This window comes from Erithacus rubecula, assembly GCF_903797595.1.
Source record: "Erithacus rubecula genome assembly, chromosome: 15".
NCBI classification, from domain to species: domain Eukaryota; kingdom Metazoa; phylum Chordata; class Aves; order Passeriformes; family Muscicapidae; genus Erithacus; species Erithacus rubecula.
Window position 1 is genome coordinate 10,301,899 of NC_136667.1, and position 22,733 is coordinate 10,324,631.

Consider the following 22,733-nt stretch of genomic DNA (forward strand, 5'->3'; position numbering starts at 1 on the left):
TAGTACCTTGGTGACAGTAACTCACCACATTGCAAGGCAGGAAGTCAGTATTTATGAAAAGCCAAAATCTATCTGATCCATATCCCTACCAGGTTCCTGTGTTTTCTTTTATCATGCTCAACACACATGCAGTCAAATATCCAAATAGAGACAGACAGCAATGAGCATCTCTGAAAGCAAGTTTCAAAAGGCAAAAGATTTAATTTCAATTACATGATGGATTCTTAAACCCACTCATCTTTGTAATCAACAAAGATGAAGATACAAACACAGAGGCAATTTTATGAGGATCTCTTTCCCCCTAAATAATGCTTTCAGCTGTCATTTTTTCCTCTCTGTGAGATGGTGGAAGTACTTCTTGATGACAAAATATTTCCATGACTATGTACACTATAGTCACCTTACAGAAAGTGTTGCTTTGCTGCTTTGCTCCCCTTAGCCTTGAATTTGAAGTACTAGTCTTGATTCTGTTGCAATCTCTTTTAGTCCTCTGCCTTTCCCTGGACCTGAACTACCCATTGCAAACAAGAAAGATGCTGCAATGTGACATGATAAGAGCTCAGAGGTGGCAGATTGCCAATGTCCTGAAAACTCTCCAGGAGAATGACAGGAGGCAGTAAGTGGAATTGCTAAAAACTGTCATGGGGGAAGAGAGAAAATGTAGCTTAGGAGAGATGCTGTAGAAACTAAAGCAGGAAACAATACAAATTAAATAAATTTGATGATAATTGGGGAAATGGTCACTTAGAACTTCATTCAAACCCCAGACCTAAGATATTCATCTTGAATCAGGAAAAATCAAGAATTGGTTTAACTGGGAACTTTGGTTTAGCTGGTAAGGAAATAAAGAAACTGTGGAACAGATCCAGTTCTGAGGCTCTGGATAATGGAAAACTGGCAGATATGCAGCTGCATTAGGAAAAAAAGAGAAAAAGTAAAGCAGATTTTGCTGAAGAGGAGCACATTAATTGTCTTCTAGGAAGAAATAAGTCCCAGAAGTCATAAAACTCTTTGAACACAGTTTCACTGGGATAAGGTCAGAAAAGCAAATGCTTTGTTCTCAGTTAAAACATAATATAAAAGAACACAAACAAACCAAAAATCTCCCAAAACTAACAAACAAACAAAATGAACCAGAAAACCCCTTGAAGCCATGTATTTTCTAAACTGTCTGTTGTACTTTAGAAGAAAAACAATTAGGAATAAAAATTCAATCCTTCTCCATTTATTGATCAACTCAACAATTATATATTCCAGTATTGCTCAATAGTTTTTAAATAAAATAACCACAATAATCTAAATTTTCTTCTTGGCTAGGAGACATATCTGCAGACAAAGATGACTTTCAAAGCATTTGTTGGGGGTGTCCAGAGAGTAAAGCTTCTTAGTAAAAAGTCTTTGCTTTGATTATTTTAAATAAGACTTGGTCTTACTCCCAGAGCTCATGACACAGCATTTTCTGCAGGTTTTACAATCTTCTCTACTGCTTAGCTTTAAGACCATTACCTAAGAAAGATTTCACTACATATAAATGTGCTAAGACACAGATTAAAGTTTAATTAACCAGATTCATATTTTTCAGTGACATCCTTGCAGAGACAGCTTATATAATTATTTATAGAATTTTAAAATTACATTTCAAATACTACATCAGGAATATCATTCTTTCTAAAAAGTTATTTTACTCTTAATCTTAAGGTGACATTATCCAATCCTACCCAGCTGCACATTCTTGAAAGATTCTGACTTGCATCAAAAATTATCATTAAAAATTATCTATATTTGAATTAAGTTCACTTTTTGTGAAAACATTTAACTCTTGGTATAAAAGCTTTGCAGCTTAGAATTTATCAAGATCCTTGGCAAATATTTAAAAATTAATTGCCTTCCCTTAAAAATGTACTTATGGTCTGAATTTATTTAAGTTCAATTTCTGCCCAAAGAGCCATATCACAGAAGAGCTGAATCCCATCAGGTTCTGAAAATTGCAAAGGATGGTGATTACAGAACCTTTTTTGGCAACTGTTTCAGTGTCTAACATCCATCATAACAAAAAAAAAAAAAAAAAAGTTGCTGTTTTCCTTTGTTTAAATGGAATTTCCCATATTTCATTTTGTGGCAGTTGACTCTTGTCACGAATCATCTCTGAGAAGATCCTGTCTCCTATAGGTTGCTACCTCCCACTAGGAGATAAGATCTGCCTAAGCCCTTCCTACTTCAGGTAACCAATTCCAGCTCTCAGCCTCTTCCAGCATGTCAATGCTCCACTCCTCAGTCATCTCTCTTGGCCTTTACTGAACCTCTCCATGTCTCAGTTGAACATGGAAGCTCAGAACTGGACACACTGTTACAATTTTAGTCTCACAGTGTATTCCCATAGTACCTATATATTTATTTATAAAGCAGAACAAACTGCACACTGATTTATGCAGGGAATTCATAGAGGTTCACCCTAAGCTCTCCTACAATTATTTAACACAGTTACAAAAGAGCTTCTTTCTCTCAACTGCTTAGCTGAGCTGAAAAATGTTGTTGTCTGTTGGTTTTAGATGTCACATTTAGATCTCTCTAAAACCTCTCTTTTGATATCTTAGAGAAATAAATTTCTATTATGCATGAACTCTGTATTTCTCTCTTTAAGGAGCTGTATTCTCTGACATGAGATTTTTAGCCTTGGATGGCTGGCACAGATATTGTCTCTACTGTTCTGGCAAAAAAAAACAAGCACTAAGAGGTGGTTCATTTGTTTGGCCTTTGAAACAAGAGCAAAAGGATCAGCACCTCTAGATTTTAAAATTCCCAAATCATCTAGCTCTTTGGTAATCCACAGCTCTAGTATGCCCAGAGTATCAACTTTTACTGCTCTTCCAAAAAGAAAAGGAGATGGATAAAAAAACATCACATGCTTCCAAGGTCAGTTTTGTGCTTTGCACAGCCATCCCTGTCAGTGCCCTTCAGGAGCTGCCTATTCTCCAGCCTGCTCCCTGCTTTTTGCTGCCATGGACCCACCAGAGCAGCCACGACCCAGCTCTGTCCTCAGTCTGGGGGGCTTGTACCTGCTGCTCACATCTCTGCAACCCATTACCACCTCCCCTGAACTCTGCTGCCACTTGGAAATGCAGCAAGTTTCCATGAGCAGAAACCAATACAGTTTCAGAATTCCATTCTCCAGGGAACTGAGAGAAAAGAGCCTGACATTAAAGATCTATAACTCAAGTTTTAATTATATACTGCCATGCATCTGTGTGTAGTGACCTAGGTACTACTGTGAGCAATTCTCAACAGGAAGCTAAAGCAAACTTGGGAATTTTCTTTATGTTATCAAAGTAAAAGAAGAAAAGGTAAAATTATATCTGCTTATTCTTTGGTACAGTTTGCAGTTTCCATAAACCCACAGAAGGTGTTGTGGACTACTGTTAATCTCATAAAAGTCCATTACTAATGCTAGTTTTTATTTTTCTGATTTACAGAATGCTGAGTTATGTGCACACAAATTAAATGTCAGAGTAAATCCTACCTGATATTGCCATAATTTTGGAATAATTTCTCAGGATAGTTTAGACAGTCCCAACTATCATTATTCTTGGCTATGTTAAGACAGAGGATAAACACAGACAACTTTTAGAAGTATCATCATTATTTTTCCCCATAATATTCTTCACTTTTTTGTTGGTTTTGTTTATTTGGTTGGTTTGGTTTTTAATGTTACTCATTAGTTCCCTAGGATTCCATTGCTTATTAATCCAGTGTTTTAAAACATGAAATGACTATTTGAGCAAAAAAAAATTGTCATCTTTCAAAGGGAGATCTAAGGAAGCAATCTAAGAGAAGCAATTTTTTCTTTTGCTTATGCAACCTAATCCTCCTTTCTAAAAGCTAAGGCATCCATGGAACAAACAGATTGAATCCCTAATAAATGAATATAAAAATATTAAATCCTTTAATAAAGGACTCCAGTCTCAGTGGAATTGGGAGATTCTAGCCTCCCTTAATGCTTCTGACAGTGGCTAGATCACTCCCAGTAGGATCTCTGGGCATTTTACATTCCAGACACCAAGAGAAGGTCCTTGACTCTCCACTTTTGTCCGTGTTAGAGCTCATTAACTAGAAAAATGCATCTCCCAAAGTCTGAACCCTCAAAAATGGAGACCTGAGCTTTCAGGGTACCCCTGGATTGTGTGCTTCAGCACTGCAGCTCTCAGCACTAAGCCAGCTAAGGGTATGCTGGAGAGCATTGAGGAGATTCCTCTTTTTCATCAAAGTCACTAAATACCCCTGCTGAGCAGTTTTCTGGGGACAGAAACAGAAACTCTTTACCAGGTTTTGCAATTCACAGATTCTGAAACATGGATTTCAGCTGTTGTTTCATGATGCTACCTCCCATCTCTGTCTGTCTTTTCAGAGGCTTCAATTTGCTTTACTAGGAGAAAAAACTTGTATTGAAGAGAAAAAAAAAAAAAAATACATCACTACCCTGCCATATAAATATATGATGAGCCTGCATCCTGTGTGCTGCATGCAGCTCTGGTCCCCCCAGTTCAGCAAAATTATAAATGAGAGGGAAAAAAAATAGTAAATAATTCTGATGAATGATGCAGAACTGCTTCCCAACAAGAAGTCAATCAAAGAGACTAGAATTCCTCAGCTTAGACCACAGATGCACAAGATGTACCTGCTGTATATGCATTCACAATACCATATTCCCTTGCTAAAACAGATTTTGTAGCCTAGCACAGTGTATCTTTTAGAAAATTTTACCTTAGAAATTCTACAAGATGCTTCTTTGGGGAACCTGAGTGCCACAGAAAGTTCTGGAAACATTTCTAATCAAAAGTGAAATCTTGCTGCTTAGTATTTTAAGTTCTGACAGTAATAAAGATATACTATTTAATGAACACTTAGTCATGTAAAGTTATAGTTTATTGTAGAATCGATTTAATTTCAGCTTACTACAGGTTTTATAAATCTTTGTTTTTTAACATCTTTCTATTTTCATCGGTTCATCTTTCTAAAGAAATCACTTAATATTTCTATGTAAAAGTCTTAAATTAAGATAATCAACCTTTCTACAATTTCAGTATAACACAGATTGTTATAGAGAGCAAAGAACTCACTGAATATTAATGATTTTTTAAAATAATCTACTGTGTTTTCTTTTAACAAGTTAAAAAAAAGACCTTTAATAAAAGACTTAGATTTTTTTATTTTGCATTTCTATGAATGTGTATATTAATTTTCTCACAAAGTAGTTCTGAAAATTAAAAGCTTTTTACTGAGAAAGAACTGAGTAGCCTGGAGGTAAAAAACATAGAGAGAATTAGTAAAAGTAGTATGTGAACAGATCTAGTATAACATCTATCATTTCCTCACTTCTTGTGTTTTTTCAAAGCTCATTAGAAAAAATCCAGCAAAACACAAATATCTGCAATAATTTCAATGGACATTGACTAAGTTTAATAGAATTTGCTTTAATTGTTTTGAGCTAGGGCTAAGTTATTACTTGGGAGAATTTGGGGGGAATAAAGTAGCTTCATAGAATAAGTAAGTAAAACAATTGATCTATATCATTACTATTTTCAGAGGGAGGGGATTGCTTTTGAGCCCAAATACATTGAAAACAATGCAGAAAACTGGCCATTTACTAAATACTGTATTACCAGCTTACAAATACATCTGCTGCCTCAGATAGAACAGGTGGTAATAAACAAACCCATCTGCCATCATACACTGCAGGTAAAATTCAGGGGTGTTTGAGTCTGGGAATTATTACAATCAATAGTTATATTTTCAAATACCTTTTTTCCCCTCTTAACACAATATTTAACTTATTAAATGCAACCTTTAGTGAGGCCAAAAAGAGTTCAGGTGAACAAAAAGGCTCTTTGAGTCTGGAAGGTGCTGAGTGGACCCCACAAGTGCCTCACCCACAGCCCTTGCAGTGCACTGCCAGGAGCAGCTGGTGCCAGATCCATTTCATTCTTGAAGTGTCACAGACCCCTGTCATAAGATAAAACCTTTCAGAATTATGACCTGTAATGTCAAATGTCATTAGACATTTTGTCTAACTTTTCAAACAAATGCACAGATTCCTTTTCACTCAGTCCTTTTGAGCTATGTAGTGTCTGAAGAGTCTCTACAGAAAGCTGCTCATGTTGTATGGAATTAAAAATTCCTGGTCAGTGCATAGAGACACTATTTTGTGTTTACTATGGCAATATTTGTTCTAATATTAGTTTTTATACTACACAAGTCCTTCACATAATTATCATAAAAGCATAGCTAAGAAAATACATGCAACTACATCAGAAAAATTCCTGATGTTCAGAGTGCCTGATATGTATGTAACTTCATATGAAATCTTTGCAAGTATAAATATTTAATTTAACCTTATTAAACATTATCCAGCATCCAACTAACTTTTTTCTTCCTTCATCTCACAAGTGATTTTTTCCATGAAATCTGATTCTGGACACTAAACAATTTTAAATGTGGAGCTGACTTGTACAGAATTCTGTATTCTCCTGTTTCTTTGATCATCTATTGGATTCAAACATTCTACCCAATCTTTCAGACATGACTGAGAATGTCCAACTTGAATATTAAAGAAACAGCAAGATCTGACTGTGGACTATTGCTCCAGGTTGTTAGTAAAGGAACTCTGCCCAGCACAGGACATCAGTCTTCACTCATACAAAAGAACAGACCAGGCATATTAATGATTTCACCTAGACACCAAGCTTTGAAGGATAGCTAGTTTGAAAATTCAAAGTCCTACTAAGTTATTTATCCTCTCCCCTTATTTTAAAAAATATTGTAATTCATTTCTAGGAAAATTTTGCCTTTTTCCAGAATATTTTATGTTACTAGCAAATACCTGTGAATTAGGATGAGAATTCTATGGTCTTGCTTATTGTCATTATTATGCCATGTCCTTTTTTGTCATTTGCAAGCCAGAACTCAAGGAGCTGGTGCTTTCAAGTCATATTTAGATGGTCTGTCATGCCTCATCCTAACCACAAGTCCCAGTCCCTGACACTGGTGGCATTTCCCTGCAGCTGACACATTTGTGTCTTCCCACAACCCTCTATCAGCTATTCCTTCTTCATATTATGCTCTCCCACCACCTTTCCATGGCCCTGGCATATACTTTCAAAATACTTTCAAAATGTATTTTTCAAATTATCTTCTTTCTTAGCAAGAGCCCATACCTAAAATTCATACTTCTAGAGATCTAGAGAAACATCATCACCTTTAACTATTCAAATCTAGATATCACCTATATACATTCTGTTTAATTTAAGTATTCTGTTTATGTAAGTATTCTGTTTAATTTTCTCCTTGTAATTCTTGGATAAACATTTTAGTTATTTAAACTCAATAAGCTGCTGACTATAAGACACACCTAATCAAGCACTTCCCATTGTTTTAGCATCTGTTTATTCTCAGCTGCCATTTTTTCCTAATTTCTTCTCCAATTATTCTTTGTACCATATCTGTCTCTTCCATGAAATCCAACTCACCAAAGCAGAATACTGAAAGAAGTACTGGTATTAACCAAATAAACACAACATAAAAATGTAAGAATTTTCTGCATGATCCATAGGGTTTTAGGAACTCTTCCACTTAGTTGCAATTTGGCTGGTACACAAAGCAAACTGAATAAATCTCTAAACACATGAGGATAAGAAAATAACACAAACAGAATGTGAGGAAATATTAGTGTATTCTCAAAAACTAATAGCATTCATCAGGTTCATTTCAGCCCTCTAGAGAAGCACTGCTATGGATAGTAGATAAAAATGAAGTTGATAAAGGAAATTAATAGAGTCTTTTGGAAATAGGGACAGTCTTTCAGAGCTCTGCATTTTGAACATAGGTAGATGAAAATGACATGCCCGACCTTAAATGCAACACTTCGCTTTGTAGATTGAGTTATTTGTATTAGACTTGTCAATCAAGTCAGGTGTGAATATATTTCAGCAGCTGTGAAATTTGATTAAAACTTATTGCAGTCTTTCCTGAAGTCTGAATACATTTAGATGGCCTGCTACTTGTGAAACTTTGGTTTTGCCTGTTAATTGTTCATTATTTTTATGTTAGGGAAATTATTCTTGCTTTGCTTTCAGCTGAAGAGCAGTTAAAATCAGCCTTTTCTTATTAACACTTCCATACCCTGAGGCAATATTTAAGATGCCTTTTACAGCAAAAATCCTTACTGCACACACTGCTAAATGTTATGTTTAATACTTAACAAAAATAAAATCTTTAAATACTTGCACTGTAAGAAACTAACTACAGGAAACAAATGCTTTTGCAATTTAAAAATCCAATTCTGTTTAACAGGATTTCTTCCTCTAACAGCTTAGAAATCTGGATGTCTAGGAAAAAATGGGAGACAGATGAAAGCATTTGGTAGACCTTCAACATTCCTACGGACAAAATACCTCAGTCTATCAGGACAGTTACTCATTATTATTACTTTAATACAGAAAATTATGCACTGCTATGAAAATACTTAATGAGCAACTACTCTTCAATATTAGGTAAATTGGCTAAATATCAGACAGGCATGAGTTTTTTTCAATTCCCACATCTTATGAAAGTTATGGTATCACTGAGATAATTCTGTCTCTTCACAGCAACAAGAAAGCTGTAGGGCTTTCAGTCCTGATTTTCAGCCCCCCCTCCAATCTCCAACAGGAACAGTTTCAAAGGTGCAAATGGCAGTGAAGACGTTTTATGATGAACTTAGTTTTATGACTCTGATCTCAGATAGACAGGTCTGTCTAATTGTGTCCATATTTCTCATGTAGAATTTTTATGATTAAATTACATCAATTGCACTCATTATCTGCAGCTCCAAACAAGGAAGACTGGGTTTAAAATTCTTTTGCTACTTATACCTCTTTAAAGTAATTTCAATTACTGCAATATTTTTTTTATCATAGCCTTCGGGGGATAAAGAAAAAAGATATCTAATCCTTCTTTCATCTGAGATTTTTAATAGCAGAATGTAATTATTTTAGTTCATTTACAGAGGAAAATTTTACAGTTGGCTATAAGAAATACAATATATGGTGTGTATAGTAGGTGATATGCATGTATTATCTCCACATGTATAAGCAAATTAATTTGAAGCTGCATAGCCAGTTTTCTATCCCTCCTTTAGTCAGCTGTTTGAATGGAACAAAATTGTTGAAATAATAATTTTAATTCCAATGTTGCCACCAAGCTAGAGATAATTTGATGCTTTTTAAGTTTGTCAGTACAACATGTAGTCTCTCTCTCATTTTACATACAAATTTTGTTTCTGCAATACTCTACCACTTTGGTCTCAGAAAGCTAAGGTAATCTTTCTGTTTTTATCACTTTTAAGATGGCTGAGAATTTTTAGAAGTACTATGCATGATGCTGTGTAACCTTCCAGAACTAGTGCTGAAGATAAACTTTCGCCCCAGGAAGCAATCTTCTCTGTGTTTATAAAGAATGGAAATATTTCCAGAACTCCATTTGAGAGTTAACTGTACTTAAGAACAGTCAGGTATTTAGCCAATATTGTAATACAAACAGAAGACTTAGATGACTATGCAATTTCATCACTGATAATTCCACCTGTAGGAGGATTTCTGCATAAACACAGTTATAAGTAGTTCTGGCCTCTGATTTCAATGTCTCACTGAATATAATGGGTAACATTGTTTTTTCTTCAAGTTTATTTGGAGACCTGTTTCTCCTATATATCTTATTTTCTATTGCTCAAAGAAGCAAAAAATCTCAGTAATGCAGACCAGTCTTTCCAGGGACCAGGATAGTCTGGAAGGTCTTTGGACAACAAGGCTTAAAAAGGAAAGCCTCTGTGGTTGTTACAACTCCCACTGCCATGATAAATGCAGTCACTTTTAAAGTTGGGCATTTGTCACTATTACAGTTACACCCACAGGCAGATAACTTCAGTTTCAAAGCCTTAGCCAGGAAAATTACATGCATTCCCAATAATGAACAGGTCAAAATGGAGAGATTTAAGAGGTTCATTCTTCACACCCACTGCTTGGATAGGTGGAGTTCTCCAAGCACTCACCACGTCCATAGATTACCAGAGGCTAAGTAGCAATGTATACAACACATTAATGGTTCCATACTTAACTTGATAGAGGAGGATTAATATGTTTTCCTACTTAAAATAGAAAGATAGCAAAGATTGTCAGTAGGAACTTGATTGGTTTGCAAAAGAAACCTGCCCAATTTGTGCATTTATGAGACACACTGTAAAAGCTCTGTGAGATTCAAGACCAATGTGCATTGGAGTACACAGGCAAAGAAAATGTAAATATAAACATACCATCAATGCAGAGATTCACATTCTTCAAAGAGCACAAGCTAATTCAGAAGGGTCAGAATGCTCTTCTCCAAAGTGTGGTAATAGTGTCAGTGCAGAATATTACCCCCAGAGAGACGACTTCATAGCAGTTTCAGATTGACTGACATCCTGAAATAATCTTTTCTTACTCTTTGAGCTGAAGCAATGTGAACCTTTCTTATTCTGGATATGATAAAAGGTACACAGAAGTCATTTTGGATGAGTAAATCTTTGTTCCAAAGGTTGGGAAACAAAATGAAACTGCAGTGAAGTTCACTATTTCACATCCACATAGCCACTTCCATTTATTGCAGCACTCTAAGACATCCATAATAATGGCTCAAGCATGGCTTGTTATGGACAAACCTCCACTCTTCCTTGTGACCTCTATAGAGCCTGCTAAAGTCAAGGCTGTGGTGACTTATGCATCAGGAAATCTACTTCTGATTGATTCACTCTGATTAAGCACAGGGACAAACAGAGAGGGAATGTGTTGGGTGGTGGGAAGTTACACATGGGAATGCACTGTCAGCTAGTCCTGATCTAAGGCAACTGTGCTAGCACAGTTTGCATGCCAAGAGGCTGGAAGAACATGCTTTATTTGGAGTAGAAATATACAATATTAATAAACATTTTAAACCCTTTTTCATCCTAAACCAGCATGCCTTGGCATATAAACACCAGTCCAGGCTTCTTATATTTCTGTTAACTCAGAAGTGATCTGTACAAATCAATAATACCTGCATAAGCAAGTGAGAAAAAGTCTAAGCAAGTCTAAGCTTGTCAAGTGGAAAGTGCTGAAGGAAAAGTACAAGTTACAAAAATTTTCTCTTGATTTGTCTTTGAAATTCATCTTTAGTATGCTGAACTGAATCAGGGCAGAAAAGATTCAAAAAACATAGTGGTACTAAATACTCAATATGAAAAGTAAATACCAAGAAATTTATTTGCATATCTCAGTGAAACTTCTAATCAATTAGGTGTACTGTATATGCTTGCAACCAATTTACATATATTTCCAAATCAAAGAAACTTTTGGAAAATATACCAGAAACCCAATGAAAATACAGTATAGATATACAGAAACAAAATAAGCAAATGACAATTAACTACCTTCTTACTCCTGGAATGCATATCCATATTTAGAAAAAATTGCTTTTTTTAAATTGCTAATTATTTAAGTTCTATGAATTTTCAATGTTATGCTCATAACAAGCTCTAATGATATTTTATAGCAATAAAACCCAGTTATTTTAAACAATTTTGGGGAAGATTCAAACTAATCATGATTAGCAATAGTTGGGGCTGGTTCTTAGATGAATGAAGACAAAGAGATTGGTGGACTAGTTATCATGGCTCATAAAAAGAGAATTGCTCTATTCATTTCTCTTCAGACAGAGAAGTGGAGTCATCTCATGTGAAGAGTGTGAATCCCACACAGGAATACAAGAGATTCAGATTGGTTGTGCACATGAAACACACCAGTTATGATCACTGCTCTGCTACTGTGGTTCTAAATTAGACATTGTGCTGCAAAGGTATGGCATTAGTAAAACTATCAATAACAGTGAGGCAATGCAAGGATAGTCCAGAATTTCTATTGTGGAGGATAATAGGCTTAGAAGGAGCATTGCTACCATTCAGGCACAGAGAAGCAGATGGAGCTGTCTTGCCATCTCATGAGATATTAGAATATGGACACCCAAAATCCTGTTAATAACATCTGTTAACCTAATTACAAATAACACGAATCTGTAATAAATTAGTTCCTAAATCAAATACCTTCCAGCACATCTCTTATGACTGTTGATTGGAAAGGATGACAATCCAGTTTTTTCAACCAAAACAACAAAGCACCTTCTCACCTGTCAGAGATTTAGAAGTCTTAATAGATCAAACATCTCTCCTTTTGTTAAGATATAAGCCTTCAACTTGTACATACACAATACCAAATGTAACAACAACTACAAACATTTTCTCGAATACCAGTATTCAGACTTCAGTGTATTTTGACTCAGCTTGAGTTTTCTTAGCAATTTTTCTATTTTCTTTGTGAAACTGTCTCTCAGATGACTTTAGCAGTTGTTACTAATGATGCACATGTGTGTGAGAAGATAAATGGGCATGGTTAATTATGCAGTATCAGGTGAGATTAATGCTGTATCTGTATTATCCACATGTATCATTGAGAAAGACAATTTTATACATGAGACCAGGCAATTGATTAAGATGAATCATCACATCACTGAAGCTCATTTTACCAGTCATTACAATGGGTCCTGTCTGGCAATTTCAGCAATTTGGGTTAACATGAGCCTCTTTTCTCAAGCTGTTTTGAGGGGGTAATTCAAGAGCAGAAAGGCTCAGTCTTTACTGTCAGATACATTATGTTAGAGAAGGAAAATATCATTATAAACTATCTCCAGTGTACAGGTTATCTTTCATTTTACAACATTTCTTTTTAGGGTGAACCAATTAAATGTCTCCACATTAGAGCAGGTAAGGCTATCACCTCCTGGCTAAATACAGTCTCACAGTTAAATTAATCTAGGTATAAAGATTCATGGATATCATGAAAAAGACCTGGCAAAATTGCACTATTAGATTTACTACACCTGAGCTACTGCAGTGACTTTCATTCTAAATGAATTATTTGATTTTACTGTCTCAAACACTGTCAACAAGCCTTACAATTCTCTCCTTTTAAAACAAAGGCTCAAAGGCATGCAGTGGTACTCACACTGGAAACTACAAATCCAGGACAGGTGAAATTTTGCCATTGCTTTAATACTTCTGTGTTGCTGGCTATTCAGTGTTGACATTTATGTTTGCCAGCAGTGAGGGAGAAACAGGCATTTTTAATTTATGTTTAAGCAGACCATTACAAATTGACAGTAGCAGTCATATCATATGCATTTTTAAAAATGGACCCAGTTGGGTTCTGCACATCTGCCACAAGTGTAGCAGGCAAACTTAATGGCATCTTTATTGCCCACAAGACAAAATGTTTGGATTAGGTTTTTATTTCTAGATTGAAATTAATATGCACTCACTGGAGATTGAGCTTCCATTAAGAAAAATATTGAAGAAGTCTGTCTTGCATCTGGAGTGGAAGCTTTGTAATGACACTCAGCTCTAGTGGGAATTTTCCCAACAATTTAGCACTATTCCCTGGAAGCTCTGTTTGGTGAATAAATAAGTTTAACTCTTTCTGGAGAGCATTCCACATGATTCTTCCTAGAAATCATTAACATCTAAGTGCTATTGGAGTATACTGATTTCCTAAAATTATCCTGGAAATTTAAACTTGGTTCTATATTATGGACAGAGTAAGAATTCAGCAGAGAGAGAGGTGTTAAGGGACTTGCTGATGTACTGCCTGACCTAGATAAAATGGCAACATTCTAAATATCTGTAACATGTTTCAATTTGAAGGACCTTTACAAATTTAAGGGGATAGAAGAAAAAAAAAAAAGAGGTGTTTAAAAGACCAATATATTAAAAATTAGGCTGTTGCAAAAATCTTTTTAGAAGTATTAATGTTTTTCATGTAGCAAGTTGTGTGCTGCACTATAAAATTTGTGAATTTTATAATATCCCTTACAGAGTAATATAAGCAGATGGTTGATGTTTTAGTTAAAACCTCTTCTATGTGCATTTCTGTATTAAAAATGAAGCCTTTCCTGGCCTTTGATGTTACGATTATATAGATAACTGAACTGTGCTGTGACATAACTATTTAAAAAACTTTCCTATGAACTGTACTTTTAAAATGTATAGGAACATCTCCATCTACTACTTAGGGAGATTTAATTCATACTTCATGTAACTAAAGCATAAGAGTGAATCATTACTTAGAACATTCTCTCTGATCCATTTTTGTATAGGTGCAACAAAAATGAAGAAAAAATGTCTGGAGAAAGCACAATGAAATTCCATTTTTCTGTGGAATGTATGGCTAGTGTGGAATTAAACTATGATCAAGCCATGTTTTTCTCGGAAACACTGAAGGTGGTTCAGCACCTGAAGGTGTTCAGGCAATCACATTGTCAAGGTCCCAACACATTCTGGCTAACTAAACTGTCCCAAAAGATGCTGACACTTCTCCCAGCTCTCTGCTCTGTCCTGACTGCAGTGTTCTCTCTGCTGGTGCTCTGTTCCTCCTTGACAATGGACAGCAAACGAAAATTTCAAACTCAGGCACCAACAAATGCACCAAGCTGCCAATCACTCTCGAGCCAATTCAACACACACACTCTTAAGCCTCACACAAATACCCTTTATGACCATATTTACAGTATGACTCAGCAGCATCAGTGACGTCTCCTGCATGGTGGGATATTAGTTCACACAGAAAATCCACTTTGGCAGACAAGCTGTCCTTTTGTCATTTAAAAGTGATAATTAAATGCCATTTTTGCTTAGTGGCCATGAAGGATGCTGTAATTCCTATGACCCTTTGGATACTGAATTTTTAGGGAAGAATACAGCACGGCAGCTCTCAGGGCTTCACACAGCATGAATTAAGAGGATTGTGGTTTGGCATTGCTGCTCCAAGTGGCTTCTTTTTATCTTAGCTTCTGGAGTCAGATTTGGGGGCTATTTTCCCATTATCTCACAAAGGTGTTATAAGGTTTAATAAAATAGAAATTGTAAAATATTTTAAGCCTATTGAACGAAAAACACTGCAAACCATAAACACCACAAAAGATGAGTATTAGCAACTGAGACTCCCATTCTTAACATTTGCTATGTTGAAGAAAGACCAGCAGTACTCCTGATATTGCAAAACTCCTCTCTGACTGCAAGGATCATAATTTCTCTGCCAGTTCAACTCTTCATGGACATTTTGAATTCCCCTTCCTTTTTATGTACAATGTGAAATTAAAAATACTCTAAAATACTGACTGTCTAAAAGAGGTAAGCATGTAAAAAAATTTATCCCTGGATTATAGTCATCTTCTCTGAGCTAACATGATTCAGAATTATGTAAATTAACTGTGGAGAGATAGACAGCCCTCTAATCCTGCAGTAGGAAAACCAAACCAAAACAATGTTATTGACATTAATGAGATCAGAAGCAAACTCCTCTGTTGGTCACTATTTGAACATTTGAAGAATAGACTTGTGACAGCTCAGAGAAACCAATGATTTCCTTTCATTTCCCTCTGACACATCCTATTGAATTACATACTTTCCTGTGTTGTTTCATGTTACAAGGAATAGTGGTCACCCAGACAGATAATGTTTCCTTTCCCCTGCAGAGGGGATATAAGATTTACACATCCTATAAAGGAAGACACCAGAACATTGAAATGCTTTTAAAATTACATTCTTCACTTTTCTGTAAATATATTTCTTTGACTGTGTGTATTCTACAACCTCAAGTACATTTTTAGAATTCAAAGTGAAATATATTAGGATGTTTTTCAACAAGGAAAAAAAAAAGGATAAAAGCAGAGCACTACTTCTTAAGTATTTTGAATTTTTACACATCACCAAAGATGGAAACATTTTCTTTTTCCAATCATTTTTCAAAGTATCAGACTATGCCTCTATTTTTTCCTATATGGCTGATAAAATGCTAAGTGCTGCACCTCATAGATCTCCCTGCATATAGTTACAGAACAGCTGTCAAAGGCTCTGTGCACCTCTGAAAAGGTGATGAAGCTCCACTTCTTGAAATGACTGTTTGTTGCAAAAGACACTTCAATGTTTTCTATCTTTTCCTCTGTATAAAAGTCATTGTTGAGATACTAGCTATAAATAGAGTTTTCTTTGTACACTAGGTGCTTTTCTCTCATCCTTTCTTCCTCTCTCTGACTCTGCCCACTGAATAAGCACTTTGCTGAAGCAATTCAGAAGTTCAGTGAAATCAAACATTCTCTTGTCTCTCCATTTCTTTTAGAAATAATGAGGTTCGGTTCCAATTTTTTAATATTTTCATCTACTGTGATAAGCCAGCAATCTTTTTCAAATATTTTCCTGTGTGACAGCTGATTGTCTTGATTTTAGAGGTTTCAAGTGTGAGTTTGAGGATTAGGATTGCTTAGATATATTCTTCTAAAATTATTGCTAGAATTACATTTTTATTTAAAGAACCCAAAATGTCAGGCACCCTGGTAGTGACAAATATCACCCAAATAGGCCAGGCCCTGTTTACATGGTTTTCCAGTCCAAGACTCATAATCTCCTGAGATCCTGTTTTTCCTTAGTCGGTTTTCATTCCTTCATTAAAAGAAAAAAATAAAACCATCATTTGGCAGACAAGATAGTGTCAAAACATGGAGAAAAGAGGTATGTCATATCAAAACAGCACAGGTAAACAAAAAGTAGTCTTCCACTCACCCTGAAAACAACAGAAATCAAACTCAGTCAGACATTGCTGCTGCTACAGGAACCTTCCAGCAAAGAGGATTGAAGACTGCAAATCACCACTCATACACAGTTATGGCCTCTGAAATTTTAAAAGCTTAAGCTAAATATTGAAAGAACATCAGTTTAGAATATTCATGGGTCTGATAATGATATTTAAAGAGCTTCCCTCATAGCAAGACATAAAAGCACATGATAGCTCCTGATACATTGCTGGCTGTAAAACAACTTTCATTACACTCCTCAGTATGTTTCCCACATAATGTGACATGGAAAATTGATAGGCAGCCTTACCTGAGTACACACCTACATCATTGAATATTTAATGCCAAAAATGAGCAGAGGCAAACCTTAGGTAGAAAAACTCATATAACATTAAACAGTGTGAGACAAGACATTCTTTCCCATTTCTGCTGTCAGATATCAAATGTGTGCCACCAGATCCTGAAGACATGAGTTTAACATCAGGGTAAATGTTCCCCTTTCACACCAGTCAACTGTCTTCTATGACCACTCAGTTTGAAAATGTTACATTCTGCTATATTATCTGAGAAACAAAATTACTTTATCTCAGCTTTCTGCTTTTATTCAACACCCACAACAATCTATGTCTATTCCTTTAAGCTCCTTTGGATGTGAAAAAATATGGTTACATAAATCTTTGTAATCCTGAGGGGAGGATAGCATATAAAGAGTTTACTGGCATTAGGATTAAGTCTAGTGCATTCCAGTACAATCTTTAATCTCCTAAAATCTACCTCACCATTCCAAGCTGTTTTGTGCAAATAGATGAAGCTTTGGAAATAGGACACAGCCGGCAAGTGATAGACAAAAAAAAAAAAAAAAAGAAAAAGAGAGAAAAGAAGCAATTAGTAAAATTGTTAATGGGCTGATTTAACACAGTGACATGCATAAAATTATTTTTATTAACTAAGAAATTATAGAAATTGGATTAAATTCTTGCAAAACAAATTAGGAGGGAAAAAATCATCTAAGTTTGAAAACAGAGAAGATTCAAATGTGGACCAAAACACATCTAAAACCACTCTACAAGATAGCAAAGTCTTGTTTGGTTCTGAGACTCCTTGATACAAATGAATATAACAAATATTTCTTTGGTAACAAAAAAGGACACAACTGCATGCTGAAATGGACTTTTTGCTCTCTTTTGATGAAAGTATATGGAATGAAAGCACTGCTGAAGCCATGTATTGCTCAAAAGAAAAATGTAGGAAAAGGTTATTATTAGGCATATTTCTAAAGAATGCTACAGCTCTCTTTGGACTTGTGATTTCCAATTCAAAGTTTCCTGTTGAGATACCTATGGTCTCTGTTGAGTTTAAAGGTTCAAAAGGCCAAAAGCAGGGCAGCTCAGCAAGGAATGCACAGGCCTGACTGGATGAGATACTGGAGTGCTGATCCCCAGCTCTGCAGACTCAGCTGAGGGATTTCACTGCATAAATCTCAGTTTCCTTTGGCTCTGGTAAGTTCAGGAAAGTGTATATACTGACAACAAAATGTAAACATTTGCTTAAGGGCCATTGTGACCCTTGTATTTAAATATGTGTTTAAATGACAAGTAAATTAGGCCTTAGATAGCAAATACACATTACATGCTCGTGCTGTATTTGGAAAAGACAGGTTTCCCTGCTCCTCCTCTGTGGCTGCAATCCCAAGGCACAGGAGCAGGATACAATGAGACAAAAGCAATGAAGCAAATTCTTCCACTTCTGTTCTGAAGTGATACTTAAATTTTTGAACCTGAAATCACTGTTTTGAAAAGTTACAAGTGTCAGTGCAACAAAATCATTGGACACCAGCACAAACCTCTGTATCTACCTGGGACACTGCCAGCACAGTCTTTCCACCCATTCCTTTTTCTTTGAATGGAGATGCCAACTTTCCTGTATCTCAGACTGTTCAATCTGCCTTGTCTAAGCTTTAAATAGACTAAAGTTCTGCCTGAAGCTGAGCCATAATACAGAGAAATAAGTTCTCTGATAAATGTATGCAAATAATTCTGCATATAACTGATATTTATCAGCATTTTGACTGTTAGGTAACTTAAGTTTTACTTAAGTATTTCCAGCACTGAAGAGAAATATGAGCAGGAAGGAATCATGGTACTGTAGAATCGACAAGACAGTACAACAATAACATTTCTTTCTTATTTAGCAGTTTGTATTTCCAAAGCACCACACAATCATGAACAAATTAATCTAGGGCTTACACTGAATTTTACTGATAAGGACATTAAAAGCCTTTAGCAAATGTGTAATCAAAATAACTACCGCACATTAATTCCTACAAACTTGTTTTAGTATCCTAGAGATTTAGCAAACACCTAAGGAGTGAACTCAATATGCCTCAATGCACAGAATTCTGTGTGCTCTTCTTGAGACTCAACTAGCAAGAAAATGCTTTGAAATGACACCTTAGAAGCAAAGGAAGGGCACACTACCAGAAAGAATCTAATGATACACTATCCCATGGAGTATGAGTGGAAACCAGTCTTTAAGGTTGACTTTTAGCTGACAGTATCGTTTTCCATGAATAAAAAAAAAAAAAAAAAACACTTTGTTTTTTCAGTAATTCTGAATTTGACTCCCAAATCCAAAGGTTTGCCCTTTTTAAAGCAAAAGTGTGACTGTCACCCATTTTTACCCTCCCAACCAGTAACTTAATTGTGATAATTCAGTAAAACCTGGCAGAGAAGGCACTGTGATGAGCCCAAGAGGTTTCTTAGGAAATTATTTTTCAAGGAAAAGCATGACTGCTTTTCTGCTGCCTCCTGACAGAAATCTGAATCCTTTGGGCTCCCCATGGAACACCACAGTCATTAATGCAATTTTTATTTTGAGTTTGTTCTTCTTTTGTTCTTCTTCCACACTCATTTTTGACTACAGTGTCTGCCATTTAACCAATTTGTTTCTCTCCCCAGTAAAAGATATAAAGCAGAAAGCTGGGATTCTTCACATCCACATCTCAAACCACTTTCTGACTTTCATTTGAAGATTTCTCAGGGTACATTGATCCCATCTTTCACATCACTAATAATAACAATAACCACTGTCAGGCCCAATACTGATCCCTGTGGACCCCACTTGTGGCAGGTTCCCAGTTTGAAGAGTCACTTCCCACCACATTCTGGATGCCAATTGCCAGCCATTCCCTACCCACTGCATGAACCATTTGTCCAGACCCTGACACATCAGCTTCTCAGGCAGGATACTGTGGGAGATGGTATTAAAAGCCTTGGAAAAATCCAGTCAGTTCATGTTTATTGCTCAGTTCAGATCAACAAAGCAGGCTGTAGAAGGTGAACAAGTTTGTCGAGCAATGTCTGCCCTCAGTGAATCCATGCTGATTTTTCCAATCATGTGCTTCACCTGACCTGTAATAGCCTCCAGGGGCATCCATTTCTTAATCTCCCCAGGGACTGAAATAACACTGATGGGCCAATAATTTCCTGATTATTCCATTAAGACTTTCTTGTAGATGGGTGTGGCAATAGCCTTCTTCCATCTTCTGAGACATCCCCTGACCTCCACAACTACTCAGAGATTATGTGGAAAGGCCTCCCAGCAATGCCAGCCAGCTCCCTGAGCTCTCTCAGGTGGATACACCAGGGCCCAGCAATTTGCAGGGCTCAAGCTCAGGCAATAGTTCATGTACCAGCTCTTACTGCACTGACAGTGATGCTCCATCCTCTTTGGTCTCCTCAACAGGCCAAGGTTAGGTCACTACTACGGTTTAGACTTTTGCTTGCCCAGTTTTGGGAGATAATCAAAGCAGAGGATCTGGAATACTTTGTGAGGGGAAGAAAGTGGAAGGCAGTAGGCAGAGCAGGAACTGGAGATTAGGACAGTGAATAACCATGTTCATGTAAAGAAGGGGGAAGGGTAATGTATTATATTCTTAGAGGAAGGCATTCTGCAGTTGCAAGCTTGAAGCTCTTTGGAGATCTACCTGTTTAGTCTACCAGTGCAATATTATTTTGCTGTGTCTCTGCTACATTCTCTGAATTATGTTTCTGCCAGTGTTTCTTGAGGAAAACATCTGCGCTTTCATATGAAAGAAAAAATTGACAATGTATTTTTCCTACATGTAGATAACATACTGATTTTCAATTTAACATCAATTCCCCCTTGAATAAATGCACAGAAACAATGAGAAGTATGTCAAGAAAAGAAATAAAAATTAAAAATGCTTAGACAGTAAGTAAAATAAAAATGATACCTAACAGAACAGATACTTACCAAGCAGAAATGGATTCATTCCTCTCAATGGATATTCAAATGCAAATGTTTGCCTTAGTTAAAAAGACATGAGCATTTAAGTTTCACTGCCTCATATTATGTTTTTTCTATCCTAAATGTTGTCAAAGTATTTGTCATCAACTCAAATGGAACTCAAATTTATTTAAAATATTTAGCATATATAAAATCAACTAATTTCACTAAACAAAGTTTTAAAATCCATGAGAAATTTTTTTTTCAACATATTTTATGCAAAGAGGGAAAAGTAAAAACCTCATATATTCAAATTCATAATGCACTACACCTCAAGAGAGTTAAAATGGAATAAATTGTGAACAAATGTTGAATTGGGGGGTGGGGTTAAAGCAACTCCACATTAGTGAAGTATCCTATGGTGCCTTACATTATTGATTCTCTGTCAACATCATGTTAGTTCTTTTCTAAATTAGTTCTGTGGCTTGACCTTGAAAAGATTGTGATGCAGAGTCCACAGGTTCATTCTAATTGCTCTTTTTCCTGGTGGACTTAACCATGCCAACCTGTCACTCATCAAGACCATTTGTCTGTGAACAGACTTAATTAAACACCTCAAATCCAATTTCTCTGATCCTTTCCACTATTAAAAAACCCACATGTGCTCCATGATCTATTAAGAGTTTTCTAAAGGAAAAACTCTAACATTGTCATTGGGATTACTCTGTATTGTTGAAGAAAGGCAGAATTCAAAAATTAAGATTACTAATTAGGATGGGAAAATAAAATATTTCTAGAGACAACAAAGAGTTTTCTAACTCCTAATCATAAAGTAGAAGATTAAAGAATGATTCAAAGCACCTGCACAACTTTTCCCTTTTTTTCCCTCATCTCCTTCATATAAGGTTTTCAACATACTGTACAGGCTTGTTTTGAATATGAATTTAATTTATCTTCCTTCGAGTTTAAACAGGTACCTGCATTACTTTTTGTAAAAGAGGTAAGTATTTTCTTCTTCCTTTTTCCTGATTTAAATATCCAGCACACTGCTAGAAACAGTGAAAGTGAAAATACCTCAAATATAAATGTGCAGTTTCATTTAAATTATTGACAAGGTACTTTTGCTTTCTAATCTTAACAAACTTTCTTGCAACTTTAACTTTAGTTATTAAATTGTTTCCAAATTTCAATTACCCATGTCTTGTCTTATAATTGCATTCCAAAGTATTTTACATTTTAAAAAATAATTAATCTCACAGTTTTGTAAAAGATTATTCTGCATTTGATAGGTATTCACTTCACCATCAAGTGCAGTGTTCAATGTAGATTGCTGAGAGTTATAATTTAAAAGCACTTCTTAATAATCAATTTATGAATAATTAATATCTCTTGCATTGGGAAATATTTAGATAATGCTATTCCTACAACAATTTTCATTAAAGAAAAATTAGTAGTTCTGGCTGGTTTTATTGTTTCAAAGTCTTTAGAGCCTGGTGAGGTAACTCTCTCTTCTTGCTCAGCTACATATTTTCCAGAATTTTATGAAGACTCAGTCCCTGCAGCCATGTTTGAAGTGGAGTTTCTTCATGACAGATATTTAACAGGCTAAGTAATTTTTACCACTCTAATTAAGGCTGCAGTAACATGCACTGAATAAATGCTCAGCCCAACCTCTACATTTGAACTATACTATGAAAACATCTCTGAATTCCAACCATCCCCCATAGCACCAGCTTTTTATTTTATAGCTTTATCAATTTGGAGTTTGG